Below are 22,113 nucleotides of genomic sequence, written 5' to 3'. Positions count from 1 at the left end.
GTGTTTAGTTTTCAGTGCCTAACTGGAATGATGATTAAAACCTCTGTCTGGACAGCAGCCGCTTGCCTTCAAGGGTAGTCTACTTCCATCTCCACCATAAATAGCTATATACAGTTTGCCATGTTTCTTCGAAGAAGTTTTTTGGACAGTCTTAACCTGATTTTCCAGGAATTTCCTCTCCCTTGTACTTGGAAAGTGTTACTAAGTGGTGCCTTTCTCTTTCCATGCCTATAACGCATCCCAAGGGTCCAGATGAAAGGCGAAGTCCAATGATTCAGCACTGAACATAAGCGCAGTAACATCAAAGACAGGAGAGGAGCAGGCTGCTGAACAATGTAGACTCCTTCATGTGCATCCAGTTTTGGTGCCTCTTCCTAGGTCAGTTTGGCTTGGAGCTAAAGGACAAATCCATGGTGTACATCAGCCCTGCCTTTCGATGTGGTGCCAGTGTGTTGGGCTGCCATTCAGGAGAACCGAGGTGGAAATGGAAGCCAAACTACACGTGGCTCTTGGGTGTCTCTCTGTATGATAAACCAGGTTAGAGAAGCATCTTTTGAAACCCTCAAATAATCATCCTCTCCTCAACAATTCTTAATTAATAATCCTTTTCTTTCTCTTCCAGGGGGGTGCACTGTGCCATTTCTCAACAATGCATGCATTTTCTTTCCATTGAAATGCTATGGTTGGTGTTACAGTTTTCAAATTAAAAACTGAATGTGTTTGAATATTTTCCCACACAAACATTTCTTTGACTTGCAAAATTCTTTTCTGTTAAAAGTGTCAGAGTGGATTTTTAACCCATTCTAAGAAATTTTCTGCTGTCAAAAATGACTAATATCCTAAACTCTCTTAAGAGTTATTTGTCCCCATTTTCCTTGCTGAAAAACGATGATTTCTGGAATTGTTTTTGTTTTGTTTTGTTTTCTTTTTTCTCCCTTTAGTATTCTTCTAGCATCTCCATAGTTTTTTCTCACCCATGTATAGCACTAAACTTTGGAAAGAGTGATTTTTCTGAACATGGAAAGTAAAAGAAATGGCACAGTAGTTCAGCTGGGATTAAGAAGAGATTTAAGCCAAGCCTGATCTATAGGGAGAACTTTTCTGGAACCAAAATGCTCCTACAGGTTTTTTTTTTTGAGCTTAGTATTTTTTGGAAGTTCAATGTACACTTCTACAAGGACTTCCAAATGTATCTTGTTCACTAATAAATTCCAAATAATTATTGCTGGCTTTTGGGCTTTTTCTCCATTAGATTTTATTATAGGACTTTTTACATAATGGGAGAACACAAACAGGAGATTTGGAGCCACAATTTCAGAGCTCTTTGTTCTGAGGTTGGGAAATCAGTTTCCAGATGTGGATGATGTTGGCGTATTTTTCCTTTTTATTTTTTTTTTCCTTTTCTTTTGTGTATGTCTTTCTTCCTCTTTTGGCCAGGAGTGAGAGAAGGAAATTAAGATGATGAATGAAATAATGAAAATAATAAAATAACAATGGTCAAAATCCCCTTTGTTCATGAGTCGTGACTCAGCTGAGGGCAGCAGCAGGAGTGCTGCTCTGAGCCTTCTCTGATGTCAGCAGCAGACATCGCTATAGAACACATTTAGGTATTTTGCGTGGAAGAGGTGGAGTCTGGGGGATGCATGGAGAAATATGCTAAGGACTTAGGAGGATTCTTAAGTTCCTGTTCTCTCCCACGCTCTAATTTCTTTGTGCCACTCTGCAAAGACAACAGATCTCCCCAGCTGAGGGTTTTCCCAGCATGGGGTAGTCCACAGATGGCAAAGTTGGCTTCTAAATTAACTTCCCACAGCACAGGGTGTGGAGGGGGTGGGCTGTCACCAGCTGATGGGGAAGAGAGCCACTCTGAAAAGGACTCCCAAAAGTCAGGACAAACCCTTCTCGTGTCAGCAGCACTGTGGTATTGGCTCTGGAGTCAATGCTCCAGGTGTTGGTGTGAGTCAGGCTGTCTCCTTTCTCCCTCCTCTTTCTGTCCTCCCCAAGGGAAAATTAAACAGAAGTGCACACACAGAAGTGACATTGTGTGCTTACCCACCACAATCCCCATGACTGGCCACCAAAAAGGCATCCCCAGTCTGGCTACTGAGGAAGAACCCAGGGCTGGAGATGCCTGCAGGACAAAGCCCTCTGCCAGGGTTGCATGGGTGAGGACACTGGGAGTAAGATATGAGTGTTGTACGTGCTGCTGCATCTATCGAGGCACTCAAGTCCTCCTCAGTGCCGTCGCTTCTATTGTTCTGCAGGCGTCTGTTTCATTCCAGCAGGGGGAAGGACACCAAAATGACTTCTTGTTAGATATCCATTAGCAGGGCTTTAGCCAAGGATCTCTAGGAGTAAATTCTGAGACAGTGAGCTGAGGCTGAGGCTTTAAGTGTAATGAGGACGAGTTGCATTGTGTCTCTAATCCATCCACGTGCAGATACTTCCCTGGGGAGCTGTTGAGTCCCCTGGAACTGTTTGGTGTTGCCCGAGTTGATGACCTGGACTGATGCTGAAGGAAAGGGAGGAGAAGGGAGACTTAGCTCTGCTACCTCTAAAGGTTTTTTCCCTTCTGAAATCACTGCTTTCAAGTTCTGGACACATCTGGAAGTAACAGCAAACATGTGTAGCCTGTGGTTTTTGAGGACAGGAGATGAGATTCATATGCAAGTGCGGGAGGGGTTTGCTGTCCCTGTCCTAACAGTGTGACCTTGGAGGCAGTTGGAGACAAGCTGGAGGTAGAGGAAGAACTCCCCAGATCAAAGAAAGGTGTCTATCCATCTCTGCCATTCCCTCAGGAAGAGCTGGGAGGTTATTCTTGAATCTAATGGACATGCACAAAAGTTGTAACACATGACTCACTCTGGTGGTTATAATGAGATTTGCACCCCCTACTTAGGTGATGAGACACAAGTCTCAAGTCAGGTGGGTGATGGATGCCCAAAATAATCCTCACTGTGTCTTTACAGCTGTGGTTGCAGCTAGGACATTTATCATAGCCTGGAATAATAAACTTTTTTTTTTTACCTAAACTGGCCATTTAAGAGTATGGCCACAAAGAAAGTACAGCTCTGAGCACCTTCACTGTCTGTAAAGATTGTTGAGCTAGAGCTTTGGAGGTATCAGATAGCTTTGATTTATCATTAGATTTTTTGCTTTAGTCCTCTGTGGGTTTGGGTTTCCAGGGTTTGAACCAGATTTTGGCCATGACCAGACTGCTGATCTATCTGCCTTTATATTAGTTTGACTTGACTATCCATCTTTACACTCTGTGAAAAGCTTTCAGCCTCAACAGTGGGATGAACTCTTCACTGGAGTCCTTAATCTGGTCCTGCTTTTGGAAAATTTTAAGCTCTGTTTTGGAGAAAATTTTATTAGTATGCTGACTCTTTTGTTTGTTTGTTTGTTTTGTTTTGTATTTATATTCTGTTTAGATAGGATTTCAGGAGGTGTCTTCAGGATTGTAATTTTCATGATAGAGGAGGGAGTGTGAGCAGGACATTCTTCTTCTTGCAACAAAATATTCATTCAATAACAAAGTTTTTCTGGTGTCTCCTCCTGACAATTGAAAGAAAGGGGGCACCAGGATGGGGATAACAAGTGAAAGGGAAGATAGTGTTTGACCTTTTTGTCCTAATCTTTCTTCTGATAGGGGTACATGCTGTCTCATGATAAGATTAACGAGTATCATGAAATGGAGAAAAATTTTCCTTTAAATGTTTCTGTCAGAATAGCAAGAGTATGCTTCTGGGTTTGGTATCTCAGTGTCTTGGGAACAAGAAGGAACCTGATTTTTGCTGTGTCAACGTCTGTGTTTATTTGAGTGTTCTTTCCTTGACGTTGTTTCCTTTTGATTTTCCAATGCTATGAGAGAAGTCAAAATAGCAAGGGAAGCAGAAGTGACAATTCACGAGATTGCTGCTGGTTTCCAGCTGAATCTCTGTGCCTGGTGTTTCTTACTTCACAGGCACTTCCGAAGAGCTGTTGCCAGCAAATGGAAAACTCTGCTTACATGGAGTTTGCCAATATTTAGGCAGGCTGAATCTGCATTTTCATTTGCGAGGATGAGCTGACTCCTAGAACTGAACTCCCGTGACTTTCAAAGGTTTTTGGAAATAAGACCTTAAAACCCAGGAAGAGATTCCAGGTTTCCCTTGCTGTCTGTCTTGGTAGTGCAGCAGTCAGAGAAAGCACAGGTGGTGCTTACAAACCTGGGCAGGTAGAAATAACTCTTGAGTTGGAAGAAACCAGAAGGTATCTGTCCAAAGCTACCCATGTGGCATGGGCCTCCTTGGATCTGTAGCCAGAAAGGAGTCATCTGCATTTCATTTGTATCCCATCAGGACACATTTCCTGAGGATCTGAATGGAGAATAATTTCTCAGAGGAACTACTATTCCCTAAGTCACATAAAACAAGACACACAGTCCGTGTTGATGAGCAACGCAGCTTGCCCTTTAAGCATTTTCATTAATCCTTTGTATCTTTGAGTTGAATAGCTCTGATTGCATGGTAGGACAGAATGCCAGAATGAATGAAGAAGAAAAAAGGAGGAACAATAACCTAAACCAAGCACTTATATTGAAAACAGGACCCAGGGAAGAGCAAGTAACTGTTGGCTTCATAGGCCAGCTCTCTCCCTCCTGCAAATCTCTTTCCTTGATGAGACAATGCCAGAACGGAGCAGAAGCATCTTTCTGATTGCAGATCACATCTTGGCAGAGGAATGGACGTAAGTATCAGAGATGACTTGACTGGCCTTAGCCTACAAATGTTACCTTCAGGCTCATATTCATAAACAGACTTCTGGTAGTTTGCTCAAACAAGGAAAGTGAGTACATTTGTCACTCCACCAGCAGTGCAGCTGTGCAGGGCTTGCACAGGGTAATTGTCCTAGCACTCAAATCCCAGATGCTGTCAAAGCCCCGTGCTAACCAACTGTGAAGCTGTGGTATCACTGCCTAAGAAAACAGAAAGGGAAGGGGAAAAAAAAGAAAAACACAAGAAAAAATAACTGATTGTCTTTAAAAAGATAATTACTTTTGATGGCCAGCTGTGACATCCGTCTGCTTTTCTCCTTCACAGCATGCTCAATGCTGCTGAAGGTATGGGTGAGAAATCCATGTGGTGGTTTTAAATTCAGCATGTGCCTTGAAATGAGAACTCAGATGGGCAATATCAATGTGGTTGTAGAAGCATCGTTTCTTTAGCCTCAGTAATGGGAAGACCAAAACCTCATGTGTTTTAGTAACCAATTGCTAGTTAACAACTACTCGCAGTCTTATTTAATCCTCGAGTGCTACTAGAGGAGTAGCGACATGATTGTTAAAAAACCACAGTCTTTCATTAAAAATATTTTCTGAGGCTTATTAATTGAGAAACAAATGTATCTAATGGGTCATAAATAATGAATCTGGGCAGGCAACATACAAAATAAAATGTATAGGCCAAATACCACCTCTGGTTATATTGTGTAACCCAATGGAGAAGATACGTGTAAATGAGAACAAGATGCAGCCCTGTAATTGTAATTATATAGAATCGTAGAGAGCTCTGACCACAAAAAAGTCACTGAAATTGTCAAAATCCTGACTTCATGCCAGAAACCTTGGGGCTGAATTTGACAACCACTGTGATGTGTTGTTTAGGGAGAGGACTCAAAGGAAGAAATGTACCTCCGTCCCGAAAACCCCTGCCTTGAACTGGGCCAGCTGCCCAAAAGTGGTGTGCTGTATCACAGCATCTCAGTCTATCCCACTGCATTTGTGCTCCCATGGTTTTTATTGATGCTTTGCCCTTTTTCCTTCTCCCCTCAATGACTCAGTCTTGAACCTACTAAGATGGTGATGTTACCGCCTTTGAAGTTGAAGCAAGTCCGCCTTTCTGTCAGTTCAGGCATTTTGTGCACAAGGCACCCATGGGTTTCATGCCACTCCAGAGCTTCTTCTGCCTGTTAGGACACTTGAAGTTTGGATCCCTGAAACCACAACCTTTGCTCTTTTGGCTCAGTACAATGGTAGGAAAAAATTTGTGGTGCTTCTCCCTTGAAGGCTGATGCTGGCAATGAAAGGAAATTCCTGGATTTGAATACTTGTCTGTTTACTTATTTATTTACTTTTGTATTTAGCAGTGGGAAAATATTTTCATCTTTCTCCTTGTCTTGTCAAAAACACTTTATTAATCACAGCGGGCACCAGAGTACAAAACTGGACTGCAATAATTTCTCCTTGTCCTGGATCACTCTTGGTCCTCAGTGAAATGCTGCAGGGCTGGCAGAAGACCCAGTGAGAGATTTCTGAGGAAGAAATGGCCACCCTCATTCTGCAAGGCCACCCCAACCAGCCCATTCCTCCCGTTGCCTTGGGATGTCGGCTCCCTGCCCCAGGATGCTGGTGTGCTGCATATGGTGGACAGGGCTGACGGCGCTTGCCTTGCCTCTCTGAATGGAGAGGGCATGCCCTGCCACTTCTCCTGCTCGTCCTGCCTTCTGCTTTATCCTGTCTGTGAACTCCTGACCTTGATTGCTCCCTCTCCTGCCCGTTCTCCCCTCCCTCTTCCAAGCTCCAAGACGGTTTCGTGTTTCTTGGAATCCGGCAGCATGAGGGCTTCTTGTTGATTGGTATAAACAATCTTAAAGGTCACATTTTCCCCCCCCGCAGAGGGAGTTGGGGTGTGTGTGTGTCTAAAATAAAAGGCTTCTCTCAAATTAACAACCACAAGGATGTAAACATGGAAGCCAAAGGGAGCTGTTCACTACCAGTGTGAGCTGTGCCAAAGAAGCCCCTGAGGGCTTCCTTAAGAAGGAAAATGTGGGCACAAGATGTGGCATGCTCTTGCGGCTGGCTGGGAGGGAGAGGTCAGGGTGCCAGGGGATGGTGGCAATCATGCCCTGCGTGAATGGTGACATTGGATTTGAGCAGCTTGGTTTGTGCCAGGGCTGGCGCTGGTCATCCCGCTAAGCTGGGGGGGAATGCAGAAATCAGGGTGGCTTTGAGCTGCAGGGGCAGGAGGCCTGGAGCTGTGAGACAGTGGATAGCATTTCACTCAGGCAGGCGCTGGGTGCCATCCAGCTCCTAGAGCCGCTCGGCTGCCTTTGTGGGCTTCAGTGAGAATTGGGTCAGAGCCCTGTCTGGGGAGAAGCTAGTGGAAAACAAGCAAAAAAGCAAATGTAGGTGCTCAGAGCTCATGTCTGCTTTGTGGCTGAATCACAGCCAGGTCTCCACTCCAGAGGTTTACGCGCTTGGTTACGTGAGTTGAAGTACAGCAGGGAGTCGCAGTTTTGACCAGCTTGGTTGTGCCAGGAAAACGCTTTGTAGGTGCAGGCTACTCTGGGTTGAGAATCCTTTAGCTGCTTTAGTTTGTCTAATCCAGGGAGAGAATTTAAATGCAAAAGGGCAGCACCTACTCACATCTTAATAACTTGTCAAGTTTCTGAAAGACTGTGTAGGTTTAATGCATTCTAGCCCAGTCCAGCTGAAGGGTTGTTAAAGTGGCTCTAATCTGTGCTGCCCCTGAGATTTTTCTCCTGTGGTATATTTCAGGAGAGGAGGAATATTTTGGGATGTTGCATGGTAGCTGCTGCTTCTTTGCCAAGGCTTCAGAAGAGAGCAAGCTGAAAAGCTGTTTCAAACTGGCCCTGTGCTTCAGGAAACTCAGCAAAGCTTCATATCACAGCAAACTTCTCTGAATTACAAGTTAACATAAGCTCCCTGAAGAGAAATCTGTAGAGATTGCTGTATGTGTAGCAATGTCATTCTTAAGAAGTTGCTGAGTAAAAATAGTTGGAAGTGAACACTGGAGAAAAGTACCAAACATGTCTGCTGAACTTAATTCCTCCTTTTGTGGCCACTGCTAGAGACAAGTCACCCAGTTAGATGAACTTTTAGTCTGGCTTAGTAAGGCCAACCTTAATTTTCCACATCTGCTTCAGCTTTTTGATCAAGGGCCTGATCCCCTTTCTAAAGGAGATAACCAGGCACAACTCACAGCAATGTGCATTAGTGGACATGTTCATAACCCTGTCATTTTGGGTGGTGTATGTAGGCAAGCAGGGCAGATCTAATTCCAGCATCCAAGACCTGAGAAAGTATTTTTCAGTATTTGCAAGTTTTTACTAGCCAGTTTTCTAAGGAAATAAGTTTGATGAAAATGTGTATTGTGTATGACCTCGTGATCCTGCTTGCTTCTCTAACTCCTTCTGAAGGACTCTTTAGCTGGTTCCATTCTAATTTGTGAAGGGAGTAGAGATTTCAAAGATAATCCAATTTCTACAGATATAATGAAATTTAGAGCTTGTGAGGAGACATTTCCCACTAATGGACATTAATCTCAGAATTTACTCAGACACAAAAAATTATAGAGAGAAGACGTGAGGAAAAACTCATGGGAAAAGCTTCCTGGGTTCAGTAAACATACCAAGGATACCATGTTTCATTAGATCATCTGCTTTTTTTCCTTATTTGTGTTATTTCCCCGAACCTCTACTTATCCCAGGTCAAGTTTCAAATGGAAGCAGAGTCTCAGAAAAGCAGGAAAACTTTTTTTATTTTTTGACTGGTATTACGATAGATTTAGATGCTCAGAGATCAGGATTATCTTGTTCTTGGGTGCTTTGCATCTCATACACAGTAAGAGACAATCCCTGGTCTGAAAGGTTTAAAACATCTGTGCAGGCTGATGAGTGAAACTGGATCACCAGCTCACACTCCTGGTGTGAATCCAGGCTTGAGGGCTTTGAACTTGCTTTCTCTTCCTGATCAAGAGTCCTTGGGGTGATGTGGTTCTAAGAACTCCCAAATTTCTTGTCCAGATTGTAATTGAGCTTATGATGATCCTGGTGATACTCTCATCAAGTTAATGTTTGAAAAATTATGTGCTGAGTATTTGCCTCCATGTCTAAATCAAAAATGATTGCCCAAGTACCTCCTTCTGCTTCACATAACTTTTATTAGATGACAAATTAGTCCACTTTTATCTTCTGTGGGGTGGGAAAGGATGGGAGGTAGCAGATTTGAGAGGATATATTTGTGTTTTAAATGGTATGGGTATTTTAACTATTGTCTGCTTTCTTGGTCTGTTGCTAAAGGGCAACAAACTTCACTCCTGTTCCCAAATGTTGCATGGCTGGGAGATGAGATCATGCTGTGTGAGAGACATTTGCTGATACATCACCTTTGTTTAAATTCCTAGCATGTTATGTTTCCTAACAAAAAAAAAATAAAAAATAGTGCCTGAAAGAGCTACTGATGGCCCAGAGTGATTGTAAATACTGAGTTTGTCTCAATGCAAGTTTGAAAACTGGGCCAAAATGCCTCAAATTTGAAGTTTTGCTACAATTTCAGGCCTGCCAAGGACTTTGTGGGTTCATAAATGATAAACTTTTCTGGTACCTGAAATACTAACCCCAGTCATGTAAGCACAAGTCAAAATCTGAATTAATTTTAGCCAAGACTGCTGAAGGGCTTTTAATGCTTTCTGAGTCAAGCCCTTGTAAGATGCTCCAAAGTGAGATCCATAAAACAGCAACTTTCCATGTGAAGGAAAAAAAAGAGAGGAAAAAGACCAAAAACTGCTTTTGTGAAGCACTGGTATATTTTAAGAGGTATACAATGAGGAAGACTAGTCTGAGATCCTTCTCCTAAAGGATATGCTGGCTCTGTAGAGGAAAGAACCAGATGATATGAACCATTGTGGGGTTTTTTGCCATTATTTGAATCTTCAGTTTCAAGCAATCAGGATAGCTGATACTTTCTGTGACACATCTCATCTCATCAAACACATTATTTTCTTTGTGTCAAAGATTTCCACAGGAAACCTCCAGCCAAAATGTAATATTAGGCATGATCCTTCCCTTGTTTCCACTGCACTAACATGGTGTGAGTAGCAGGGATAAACCTATTTTTTGTTAAAATCTCAGACTGTTGAGAACTGGCCCTTCTGCCAGAGTGGAGCGGGAAGCAGTTTGGAGAAGTCTGAATGCATATTTTCATAAGAGATGTCACGCTCAGGGGGAAGTTTGGATCCACAGGATATGGAGGCAAGGCAGTCCACTTCCCCCATAGCAAAGCTTCTCTTTTTTCGGAAAGCGTCCCTCCCCTGTGTCCTGGCAGGACTTGGGTCATGCTCAAAATTCCATCCTGTCCCTCTGCTTCCTGCCCTTTCACCCATCACCAGAGTGATAAAACACCCGGCTGAAGGCATTGTGGAACTGATTGCTCTGTTGTATTTTCAGAAATTAAAAGTAACGTTGCAAAAGCTGGTTTTGTGGCAAGTTCAAAGGGACCGTACTGGTCCGAGCTGCCCAGCATGTCAGGACTTTTGGTGTCTGAAATATTTTATGATTTGATGAAAATTCCAGCCTTAATGCTTGGATTTTGATTTTGCATACACTGCTGTTTAGCAACATGAGAAATGGTCAGAACTGTCATGTTTGCACTGACAAAAATGTCCCTCAAGGAACGGATCCTTCAGATTTGAGGTTTTGGATTGATAGGCTCAAGCTGAGAAGTTGGACTGCTGGCTTCACGGGAGCAGAGGACGCTGTCCCTAGGAACAGTTCACCACTCAGATACAAAAGAAGCTGCTCACTTTGAACAGCTGTCTCTTGGAGTTCACTGTATTGTTCTGGGTAACCTGCTCTAGGTGATTCAACTTGAGTAGTGTGGATTGAGGTCCTCAAAAGGTCCCTTTCCACCTCAACCATGCTGTGATTTAGCCTCATAGCTTGGAGCATATTTCTTAATCTGCAGTGAATTAATCTGGCTACTGGAAGCAGTGTATCTTCAACAGTACCACAGAACTACCTTTTTTTAACCTTTCTATGTTTTACCTACTGAATTTATGTGCAATTTCCATGTTTTCTCATGCTACACTTCAGGTCTAGACCAGATAACTAGGCAGAGTTAGGAGGGGATGTCCTGCAAGCATATCTGGCAGCCGCCCCTTCCAGGTCATCCCTTTGGAGCAGCTCCTGCCTGTTTCTCAGTGCCATCCTGTCTGTGGCCTTGGTTGGGCTCAGCATGCCAAAGGAGACAAAGCCTCCTCCTGCATAGCTGGGGCATAGCTCAGCCACATTCTTCAATGGCTGTTTTTCCCCAGTGACCTTACTCTACAGCTCTAGTGGTCAGTTGACTATTATGCTGCGAGCTTGCCCGCATTCCTCCACCCACTCAGGCAAGCTCTGCTCGCTGGGAAGGGGTGGTGAGGCAGGGAGGAATCCAACCGTCTGGAGACTTATTCAAGGGAAACAGAAATTTCAGGCCTCTGGGGCTGTTTTGCCCATTACTTCTCCAACAACAGGGAGGTTGGAGTAGCTGTGTGAAGAGGGTCTGACCACTGTGGTTGCCACACACCCTGCAGTGACAGGCATTCCCGTGGCAAGCCAGCAGGCTCCGCTTGTTGCCACACTACTTGGCCCTTTCCTCACGCTGACAGGAAGGAAAGGAAGACACCAAGGAAAACAGCCTGGAGAAACCTTCTCAGAGCAGTTGCCACTTGTCATGTTAGTGGGAGCCTTGCAGTAACAGGTTTGGGTCCCCAGCTCCTCCACTTTGAAGGCTGTGAAGATTGCTAAGCCAAGGATCTTTAAACACAGTAAATCATGCAGCTTGTCGGTTTTGAAAACCTTTTAATTTTGACCACTTAATGTGCAACTTCTAAAATAACAGGTTCAATTTCTCATATATGTGTGTAAGAGAGAAAGAGAGACTAGACATGAGCTAGATAGGGAGTTGCAACGCAGATGATTTTTCAACTCTGGAGCCAACTCAGACCGATTACAGTGGGAGAAAGGTTTGTACAGTAAGAGGAGAAGGTTAGAATCCTGCTAGTTTATTACTGCCATGGTTAGATTAGAAATGTTAAGGATTTGTGAAGAAGTGACTGTCAGGAAAATTTATGATTCTCATCGCTCACTCAGCCACTCTGCACATCCTGTATATTTTCTGACATACTTCCAACTGCATAAATATTAATAGAGTAATACTGACATTTAGGCCTGATCCAAGTCTCATTAAATTCAGTGGAAGTGCTCCCATTGTCTTCAGTGGAAGATGGATCATAGTCTTGAAAAGGAACAAAGGAGGTGAAAATACCACGTGGGGCTTCGTGGGGCTAAATAATGTTGTTATTAAATCAGAACTCCTCAGCTTCCTGACTGAGCATTTCACTCTGTGACCTTTAACGTTAAATTATTGCCAAAACAGGAAGAAGAAATTAAGGCTTGATAAAGGTTGAGATGGTCACAGATTTTACCAGCCTCACTGATGGAATGTGACAATTTCTTCAATGGGAATGAGTTGGGCGTGAATTGTTCATCAGTCGTTTTGATTTATTCAACCTTTCAGCCCCAGAGTTTGCAGCGACAGGGATTACTAGAAACTCAGCAAGAGAAATTCTTTCTCCCATTTAGTTTATAACCTCTGCAGGTGCATGAAGAGTTACAGAGAGAGGATTAGGTATTACAAAATGGCTCCGTTTACTTCATTGACGAGATAGCCCAGAACTGGCTGTGCGGATTCCATGTGAGAATCTATTGCAAAAGCTTTTTTGGCATTGAAATATCTCTCTCCTTTTCTAGATCAAAATCTTCCCCCCCAAACCTTTCTGCACAGCAATTAGTTACAGCTGTGTTTTGCAAAGCCACCTAGGGAATTTGGATGTCCAGTTCCCATAAAGTTTAATGTGAATTAAATTGTGAATTAGGTTTCCAAGCAGCTTTGAAAGTTCAGCTGAGTTAGGACTGGAACCTCCTGGTTTTGATACAGTTCTGTACATGAAACCCCTACATCTCTGGATAACAAAAAAAAAGGATATTTTGACTTTTTGTCATCACCTTGCAGAGCACGGGTCTCAGTGAAAGAGCTGCACTGGAGCTTGCAAAAGGACTTGCAAAAGCTACACTTTGTGTCAAAAGAAGCAGAAGTTTTTCAGAGTTTTTTATGATTGTTAAGACACGATTTCTGAGAGAACCCATCTTTGCAACAAAATACATGCCAGGTTTCCAAAGGATCCTTTTATGAAACCACAAACGTTGCATCTCACTGCACTGAGCTCTCCTGAAAATCTGGTCAAGGATGAAGGGATGCAGAAGACTCTGTATTCAGGAGTACCTGGCAAATTTCAGGCCAGAACAAGCTGTAGGGTACATTTTCCTGGAGAGCTTATCAGTGAATGTGTGAACTTTGCCAACTGTGGCCTCCCCCAGAATTTCCAGTTCTTCCTCTTGTCAATTAGGAGGTTCCTGTCTGATCTGTGAAGTACAGGCATAGTCAGACAGCCTGTCACATCTACTGCTTGAAGAAAAAATATACAGGAAGTAACAAATAGAAGATTCAAGTGAAACAGCTCAAGAGCTGCAGGGGCGAAAGTTTGACTTGCACTATGCACCACATGACATTCTCCCTGCTACCAACACCTACAGAGGTGATACCTTCTCTATCACCAAATTATGGTTAAAGAGGACAGAGAGGTGGGGAGGAGGGAAACAAGAGCAAAGCCACTTTAGTGCAAGTAGCTCGTGCAGAAGCCTCATGGAAAGAGATTGGTTATTTAAGCTGCAGACTTCTCAGAAAAGGAACACTTTAGAAATATTTCCTGTAGCTACACCAGGGGTCTACAGATCTTAGCCAACAATCTGGAGCCACACTGGTAAACAAACATGTACTAAAAAAAAAAAACCCAACCCAACATATTTTGAGAAATAGGTCCAAGGCAACTTGGATGACTAGGTTTCCAGTTCTAGTACTCAGTGGCCACAAGAGCAATAAACCAAAAAGATTCCCCTCTTAGTTAAAAACAGAAGCAGCTGTTTATGATCAATCCTGTTTGGAGCCTCCAACACTGTAAAACTAAACCTGCAGTGACCTGAGTGAATGTAAAGATTTTATGAGGCCACAAAGTATATGCATGTTTGCAGTGGTGTAATAGAGAGGAGAGACCAAACCGGAGGATTTGAGCCAGTCTCCCCACATACTCTGTTTAAAAGTTAAACTGCACATTAGCCCTCAAAGAATAGGAACAGAATGCTGCTTTTTTTTTGAACTCTTGTCCCACTGTTTGCAATACTTGTTTTCCAGGCTTTTTACTTTCTTGTATCTCTACCCCCTGAGCCTTGGAGAGTTCATGGAGTTCCTTGGCTGCCATGAAATCAGCAGGTACTGAAGGAAATGGTGTTGGGTACTCAGGGGTGGCTTTCTCTTCAGGCATGGCCTAAGTAAAAGGATTTTATGGTGCTAGTCGGTCAGATGGAGTACATGAGAGAAAGCAGAAGATTTGGACTCCCATTCTTGATGACACCAAATTATCATCTACTGATACTTTAGAGGGAAGGGATGCTCTCCAGAGACACCCTGACAGATTAGAGACTTGGGCTTATATGAACCTCATGAAGTTCAGCAAGGCCAAGCATAAGATTCTGCATGTGGATCAGGGCAATCCCAGACATGCAGGGCAGGTGATAAGTGGATTGTGAGCAGCCCTTTGGAGAAAGACTTGGGGGTGCTGGTGGATGAAGAACTGGACATGAGCTGCCCATGTGCGCTTCCAGACAAGAAATCCAACAGCATCCTGGGCTACATTAAAAGAATTGTGGCCAGCAGGTCAGGGGAGCTTATTCCCCTCTCTACTCTTCTCTCATGAGTCACCACCCAAAGTATTGTGTTCAACTCTTGGTGTAAGAAGGACATGGACCTGTTGGAGTGAGTCGAAAGGAAGCAATGAAGATGACCAGAGTGCTGTAGACCCTCTCCTTTGATTTTAGGTCAAGAGAGTTGGGATTATTTAGCCTGGAGAAGGAAATATAAGCCTCTGGGGAAACTTCATAGCAACCTTCCAATACCAAAAGGTGAATCTACAGGAGAGATGGGGAGGAACTCTTTAACAGGGAGCATTATGAGGGATAAAGGTTTTTAACAGAAAGAGGGTAGATTTAAATCAGATATTAGGAAGAAATCCTTTACAATGAGGGTGGTGAAGCATGGGAACAGGTTGCCCAGAGAAGCTGTGGATTCCCCATGCCTGTAAGTGCTGACGTCCAGGCTGAATAGGGCTTGCAGAAGCCTGGTTAGTGGAAGGTGTCCTTTTTTGTGGCAGAGGGTTTAGAACTAGATGATCTTTAAGCTCCCTAATCCAAACATTTCCATCATTTTGATGGCCTTTACGTAAATAATGATGGTTGGATGCTGTTGATGAAATCCTACTTTGATCCCCTGTGTTATCAAACATTGTGTTACCCTTTAGCTCTGAAAGATATCTTTTTTTTTCCCTGAAATTTTATTTTTTTAAAAATGCTTTTTTTTTTTTTCAAAAATTTTTCAGAAAGAAAGTTGTTTTTTTTGTTCTGTTTTGTTTTATTTTTTCTCCAGAATGCTGCTTAATGTGATCTGGTTGTTGTCAGCTGGGCTCAAGTGCTTGTAAGACTTGACCTACCATAGGAAAAAAGATAAGTATGTCTTTGGTAAAGACACATGTCTAGCTGAGGGACATGGTGCTTGGTGGATTTTTGTTCAGTTTTCCTCAACTAGGAAAAGTCCTTTAATCCTTAGAAAGCTAGGATGGAGAAAAGTAAGTGTAATGGTGTAAGGAAAAGGTGCTCACTTCATAAAGGTGAATCTCAGTACAGCCCAGCAGAGGTGAGCTGTGGCTTCGTTTGCCATGCAGCCCTTTTCCTCTGCATGAAATGAAAGTTCCCTCTCCCCATCCCCCTTTGCATTGTTTCCTCTCTTCTCTTTTTTTCTCTTCCCTTCAAATATTTAAGCAGATATTTCCTTTTTGGTGGTGTGCCAGGGAGCATTCCAGCTCTGCCCCCTTTGAAAATAAAAAGGCTGACCCCCATTTCCATAACCAAGGAAGGGACAGGTAGCCTTTGTTTGTGTTCCAGAGCATGACTGTTTTTCTTAGATTTGCACCAAAAGAAGAGAAATGATGCTGTTATTCAGAGGAGGAATTGGTCAGTGACCCCAGCAAATGCAGTAGCAACAGCAGCAAAATGGGTGGTATGAGCTGAACACTTTTTGGTGATGAACCTTTGGCTTTGGCCAATTCCTTCTCTTGCCCTCTTCCTCTCCTGTCCTTTCTATCTCTCTCCAAGATTTCCCTATTTTCTTGTGTTTAAGGCACGTCAAACCCTGGAATAGCCCTCACAGGCATTAGTCACCAGTGATTAAAATAGCCACTAAGCAGGCAAGAGCCTGCAATGATTTGTGCTAAATTGGGTGTATCACTGTTTGTAGCAAGGGTTGCTAATTTGCAAACCTCCCTTGTTATTATCGTTGTTTTTATTAATAGCGCCAAGGGGCTCCAGCTGACATTAAAATTTCATTTCATCCACTGCTGTATGAAAGTAGGGAATAGAAGAGTTTGTCACCTCGATGGGCACTGTAAAAGTCAGGAGAAATGATGGACTTTCTGGTCCATACAGCTGAAGAACAGAGATCCAGTTGGAAGAGAGGGAAATGGCAGACCTGAGAAATGGGCTTAGGTCCCCCTGGCTCTGAGCAGGTTCTCAGCTGGGTGACTGCTCACTAGATCTCTGCTGGCAGCAGGGGACTTGGTGGCCTGGTGGTGCAGACAGAGCAGCTGCCAGAAATGGGTGCTGTGCTGGGAGTGAAGGGGGTACTTCTGGGAAGCCACAGAGTATGCAAAGATGGAAAGAATACAAAAACACCAAGCAAAAAGGCCACTTTGTTGGGGATTTATGACAATAAACTCAATTGAAAGGCTGGAAATTTCACCTTGGTCCAAAGAAATATATCCAAAACTGCAATTGTAGTTGTGTACTTGCCTTTTCTTACTTACAGAATGACGACAGTAGTGCAACCTCACAGGGACTGTGTGGTTTAAGGGTCCAATTTGATACCAAGTACATGACCTTGGTCTGCACCTGGTGACCTGAGTGCAAAGTCCATTTGCTACTAAGGATGACTGCTGTAATATAGTGACTGAACCTACTCATTAAATACATCAGGCTTCCCTCTAGTTGAAAGTATCATTAGTGGTGAACGTTTTCACTTCTAGCACCTAGAAGAAGCTGTAAGGATTTACCCCAGTTTAGAGCCCTTTAACTCCAATAGCAAAAAAACCCCAGCCCTGTGGTTTTTATTGCTCGAAGTCTTGGGTTCTCTCCCTGCCAATGGCTGATGGATAATACATGTTTTGATGCAGAACAGAAATTGGAAATCTTGTAAGAACAACTTGGGTCAGGCTGTGAGTATATCAGAAGGGTTTTTCCCTCTGTGTATCTACTTCCAGCTGAGAGGAAGTAACAAAGAATGTGTTTAAAATCAATGGAATTAGACAAACTTCTTTGACGCATAATGAAGATTTGGATTTTTGGAGGTTTTAAGTGAAGTTTTGGCTATGATTTTGTTTTGTCTGCAGTAGTCACATATCTGTAACTGTATAATAAACTACAAGATCTAGGCAGGATTGCTAGAGGCCTGTGTTGCTCTCAGCAAGCACCACTCCAGCTGCCCACACCAGCGGTAACAGTGGTGGCTTTACTGACAGGGCACATTTTAAATACTGGTTGTCAACTTGGGTTGTGAGTGAGTTAAGTTAACATGATGTGTGGTGAGTTAAGCCGAGAAATCAACCTGCAGTCTGTTTTAATACAGCAGTACATAATTTGAGGCAGCTGTCACCAGGTCAAAACCGTGAGCATTTTGCTCCCAGTGAAGGGATCCCTGGTCTGGGAAAGCTGCTAATGAAGCATTGAATGCTGTGATGTGATTAGTCTCCTTGCCATTGACAAGGCTTGAGCACTGAACTTCAAGAAAAGTGTGTTTTTGGAGCGAGGGGAGAGTGTGTGGGAAACGTTGTACCAAGCCATGAGTGTGGAAAGCCAAGGAAGTTGAGTGATGAGGTTTAGGAAGGCTTCAAAGTGGCTGTGGATGGATGTGCAGCGGAAGGATGAAGTGAGGGTGAGCTGTGAAAATTACTCTCAAGCATCTCTTGTCTGCAGCCAATTTATTTTGGTTTTCCTGAGGAAAAGTCATGGAGATAGAGAAAGGACTTCTGGCTGCTGGATTCTCCAGCAAGGAGTGTGGTGCTTTGGGTTTGGTAACTCCAGGGAGGCAGAGGTGGAAGTGGAACTGGTGGGGATGGCCCATCCCAGCTGCAGGATCCAGTGCTTTCCAAGGCACTACCCTGATGTGCTGACGCTTGCCAGTTCATGCTGTTGCATCTTGGACTGTCCCTTTGGGGTATTATCCTGCTTGGTGGTTTTACCTCTCACTTGATTACGGAGAGGTAAGGATGCAAGGAATCTGTGAAGCAGCAAAGCTACCTTTCATTTTCAGTTCCAAAGAGACAACCTCAAAATATTCTGGGAATCTGCCCTGAGGGAAGGAAATCTCCAAACCTCCTATTAAGATACCACAGTAGCACCTCATTTTAGTGAGGTAAGAACTCTCATTAGAACTTTCCCAAGCCACATCTGAGCTACAGGCTCTCTTCCTTGGGTAGCCTAGGTGGAGGGGAGAGGGAAAAGGAAAAAAAAAAAAGAAAAAAAAAAGAAAGAAAAAAAAAAGAAAGAAAAAAGGAAAGAAAACCCCAGCCCAACTCATTTCCCAAATGCTGTTCAGTCTGCAGTGATTATATAAGGTGATTGATAAAGCTGAGGAGTGAGCTGAGGTCAGAGCCCCAGGATGCCAGCTTCTCATTCCATGAAGGAGCTTTTTGTGTGTATGTCTATGTGCATGGAGGACGAAGGTTGTGTTTGTTTCTTGAAAAACCCTCAGACACTCTCCAAAGAATTCCAAATTTAAAGCAGTGTAAAATGCTCCATCAAACATGTTTTATAGTCTTGACATTGCTGCCTGTGAAACCTACTCCAGTGGCAGTTTCTGAGACTTTTTGAATAATCTCTTGATTGTGCTTTACTTGCTGTTGGGCAGAGTGATCATGGAAAATGGGGCAGTTGTTTTATAGTCCTGTCTGGACGGGGAAACCTTGGAGGAAGACTGTTTCACCCAAGGTCACTCAAGACATGAAAAATATATTCTGCCTCTAAAAATAAACAAGATAGATACATATGGCTGGGCTAGGGGATGAAGCAGGAGTAAATGAGGCCTCTGGGGCTGAGGACTTGCTTTCAAATTGAACAGAGATCACAATGTAGTGGTCACACAGAGATGTTTTTCTGAAGCTTTTCTTGTTTCTCCACAGTGCCCAGGAGTGGGACCAGTCACAGTGGAAGCCACAAGGGAGATTTGTGTAGATCAGATGGGAAATCACTAGATGCCCTCAGGATTGGTGAGTTCCTAGAGTCAGTAACAATGCTGTTAACTTACACAGAGCTACTCCATCCTGGGCCCTTGCCAATTGTCTGCTGTTTGTGTAGTACAGGGACTCTCTGGTGGCCCATTAAGGGCAGCTCCATTGTATTTCAAACATTTTTTTCCACCTGCTTTGGATCTTGTATGAAATATCCAATACTAGGACTTTCAAATCTGCCCAAAAGACTTGGGAGCAGAATTGCCACTGGTTGATTTGGTCTCGGTGTGGTACTGGTGTAGCAGAGTTGAAATGTGCTGCGATAGGACACGATCTCATCATCACTATGCCCAGCAGGAAAATAAACATTTCATCTCTGTCTCACTATTTGTTCCAGTAATATCTTGACTCTGGCTTAGCCTTTACGTAGCAGCACAAACCCATTATTCTGTGACATTTCTTCCTTTCTACAAATAAACAGAATGGAAGAGAGAGGAAGTATGGCCAAGCACTATAATGTTAGGAGCAAAAAGACAAAATTAGACATGGCAAAACTGCAGTTCAGTCTGAAGGAAGAAGAGCTGTGATGTGGAACACTTCACCTGTGGCTAGGACTTGACAGTACTGTGCTCATACAGATACAGTTCCTGCCTTGAATCATTTACAGTCCAGAGAGATGACAAGTGAGATATGATGAGCAATCTTTCCTTTTCAGAGGAAGAATTTGGGCACACTGGGTTAATTGTTTTCCTTTGTAGGTCAACAGGATATTTGCTGCAGCCAGGAATAGAGTTTCCCTGTAAGTTGTTTGGCAAATTGTGTGGGGCAGGCTTGTCTCAGTGCCTTACCCATCCTTCTGCAGTCTGGTCTTCACCTCTAAAATGTGAGTGATCATTGTAAAGTTACCTAAAGTTACTTAAAATGAGGTAACCCAGGCTTGAGTGTTGTGCCTGACCTTGTGCATTTCTATGTTGTCTCTCCTCCCTTCGTGTGCTGGAGCACTACGGCACTGCAGGCAAAACCGGTGGATGTGCTACGGCTGGCAGCAGATTGTCACTCCAGGGCAGAGACACTCTGGGCCACCCTCAGCTGTGATGAACAGGACATGCTCTGGGAAAGCCTGTGAGGCATGGGTGCAGAAATGCAGGATGGTCCTCACACTTGGGGCCAGTTTGACCCTTATGTGGTGTGATTATGGTCAGGTCCTTATGCCAGGGAGCAGGCTCTGAGCAGCACAGCAGCTGCTCTCCGAACAGTCTGGGACATTTTCGTGGAGAAGTGTCTGGTGGGAATATGGAACTCAGATCTTGTCTTTCAGCACTAATGCTCGCTCCCGGGCTGGCTGGCTTGAGGCTGGAGCCAGACTGCAATTGCCCAAGTTATTTCTGCAATGAGGAATATATGCAGAGTCAAGCAGAAAGCATCTTGGAAGAAGTGAATTACCAGCCAAATATAGATTATTTCATTTTGAGGGACGTCATCCAATCTACTCAACTTCTCAGTCATTCAGCAACTTTTAATGTCTATTAATGCCTATATTTATTATAATCATACATACTAAAAGTTCAGCCTGTATTACATCTTTATTGCTTGTTCCTGGCATATAATGTTAGACAGGGCAATGCCTTTTCATTCTTCTTTGGGGCGTCTAGTGCACAAACTCCTCGTGTATAAGAATTTTCCAATGGATTTTAGCTCCTTTTTGTGTAGCAATAGGCTAGGACAGGATAGAGACACTGGGGTAATTTTCAAAGGGGGCTAGTCTCTTTTAAATGCATTTTCTGGCACTGATCCAGTGAACTGTACATGTGTTTATTTATGATAGCTTTGATGGGATTTAAACATGTGCTTGAACTTAAGGTAAGCTTTGTATTTTGCAGAATAATTGTCCCAGTGCCCCATTTGATGGTGCATCAGTCAAATGGCACAATTGTGCACTCTGCTTGGGCCAAAGTGGTATGGAAGAAGAAGACAGCTAAACTCAACTAATTGCAAGCCCTGCATAAGTACAGCAAAATTCACAGGCTCCATAATAAACTTCTTAGAAACCTCGTTGAAAGTTGGCAGTTACCGAGCGATAAAATGCTGAAACTTTTTCTCTGATAAAGTTAAAATGCAGTGATTTTTCTTCTGAAATATTCTTGCAGAAGCACTGATAAATGTATTTATGTCATGAATAAAACGCCTGATGAAAACTAATCCGAGAGACAGAGTAAGTGATTGAAGAGGGCCAGGATTGTCAGTGCTTCCCATCTGCTTTGCATCACTGAGCCGGGCAAAACATCAGAGCATATTGGTGAATCTGGCAGACGTCATGTTATTTTTATGTCATCCTTATTCTTCCAGGGCCTGATCCAAGCCTCACTGAAATCCATAGAAATGAGTGGACTTTCCTTTACATCAGCGAGCTTTGAATTGGTTCCTTCCTCGCTCACTGGTAATGTCAGGAGCCCGTGATGGGTCTTGGAGGCATTTTGACAGAGCAGTTGGGCACAAGCGTGCTTTCCTTTTTCATCCTGCCCTCTGACGGTCTTTCTATTGATATATGGTGATGGCTGGAGACCCGAGATAAAATGAAATGAGGAGCATAACATACTGGAAAATGCATACTGATTTAGAAGTGAATGAGACCATTCCCAGAAGTGCTGAAATTCAATGGCATTTAGAATCCCAAGGACCCTATTATTTTGGAAAATGGACCACATGCTTTCAAGACATTCGGGCAGCTCTGAAAACTTCATCCATCACTTCTATGGAGAGCAGTGTAGACCTTATGTAATATCACAGGCAACAGCCAGAACTGTTGAGAGTAAAACCCACAAAATGGCCTGATCTTCTATTGTTTCTGAAGGTGTGAATTCCTCTTTTCCTGATATTAAGTAACTTTTGGGTGTTGTCCTTT

At 43.3% G+C, this 22,113-nt stretch overlaps 1 long non-coding RNA gene across 3 annotated transcripts in view; it reads left to right on the top strand.

Moving 5' to 3' along the window:
• Positions 1-22,113, top strand: part of LOC107206226 — a 76,420-nt gene that overhangs the window by 48,921 nt on the left and 5,386 nt on the right. For 2 of the 3 annotated variants that reach the window (XR_004497930.1, XR_004497931.1), the window contains 3 exons: positions 19,164-19,250; positions 19,970-20,094; positions 21,092-21,410. This is a non-coding gene — a long non-coding RNA (uncharacterized LOC107206226). Of the gene's footprint in view, positions 1-19,163; positions 19,251-19,969; positions 20,095-21,091; positions 22,063-22,113 lie in introns of those variants that run through there. The other variant, XR_004497932.1, reaches the window with a different exon arrangement.

The sequence above is a fragment of the Parus major genome, chromosome 5 (assembly GCF_001522545.3).
Source record: "Parus major isolate Abel chromosome 5, Parus_major1.1, whole genome shotgun sequence".
Taxonomy (NCBI): domain Eukaryota; kingdom Metazoa; phylum Chordata; class Aves; order Passeriformes; family Paridae; genus Parus; species Parus major.
The sequence above is the reverse complement of the archived record's forward strand: the minus strand, read 5'-3'. Positions and strand labels throughout refer to the sequence as shown.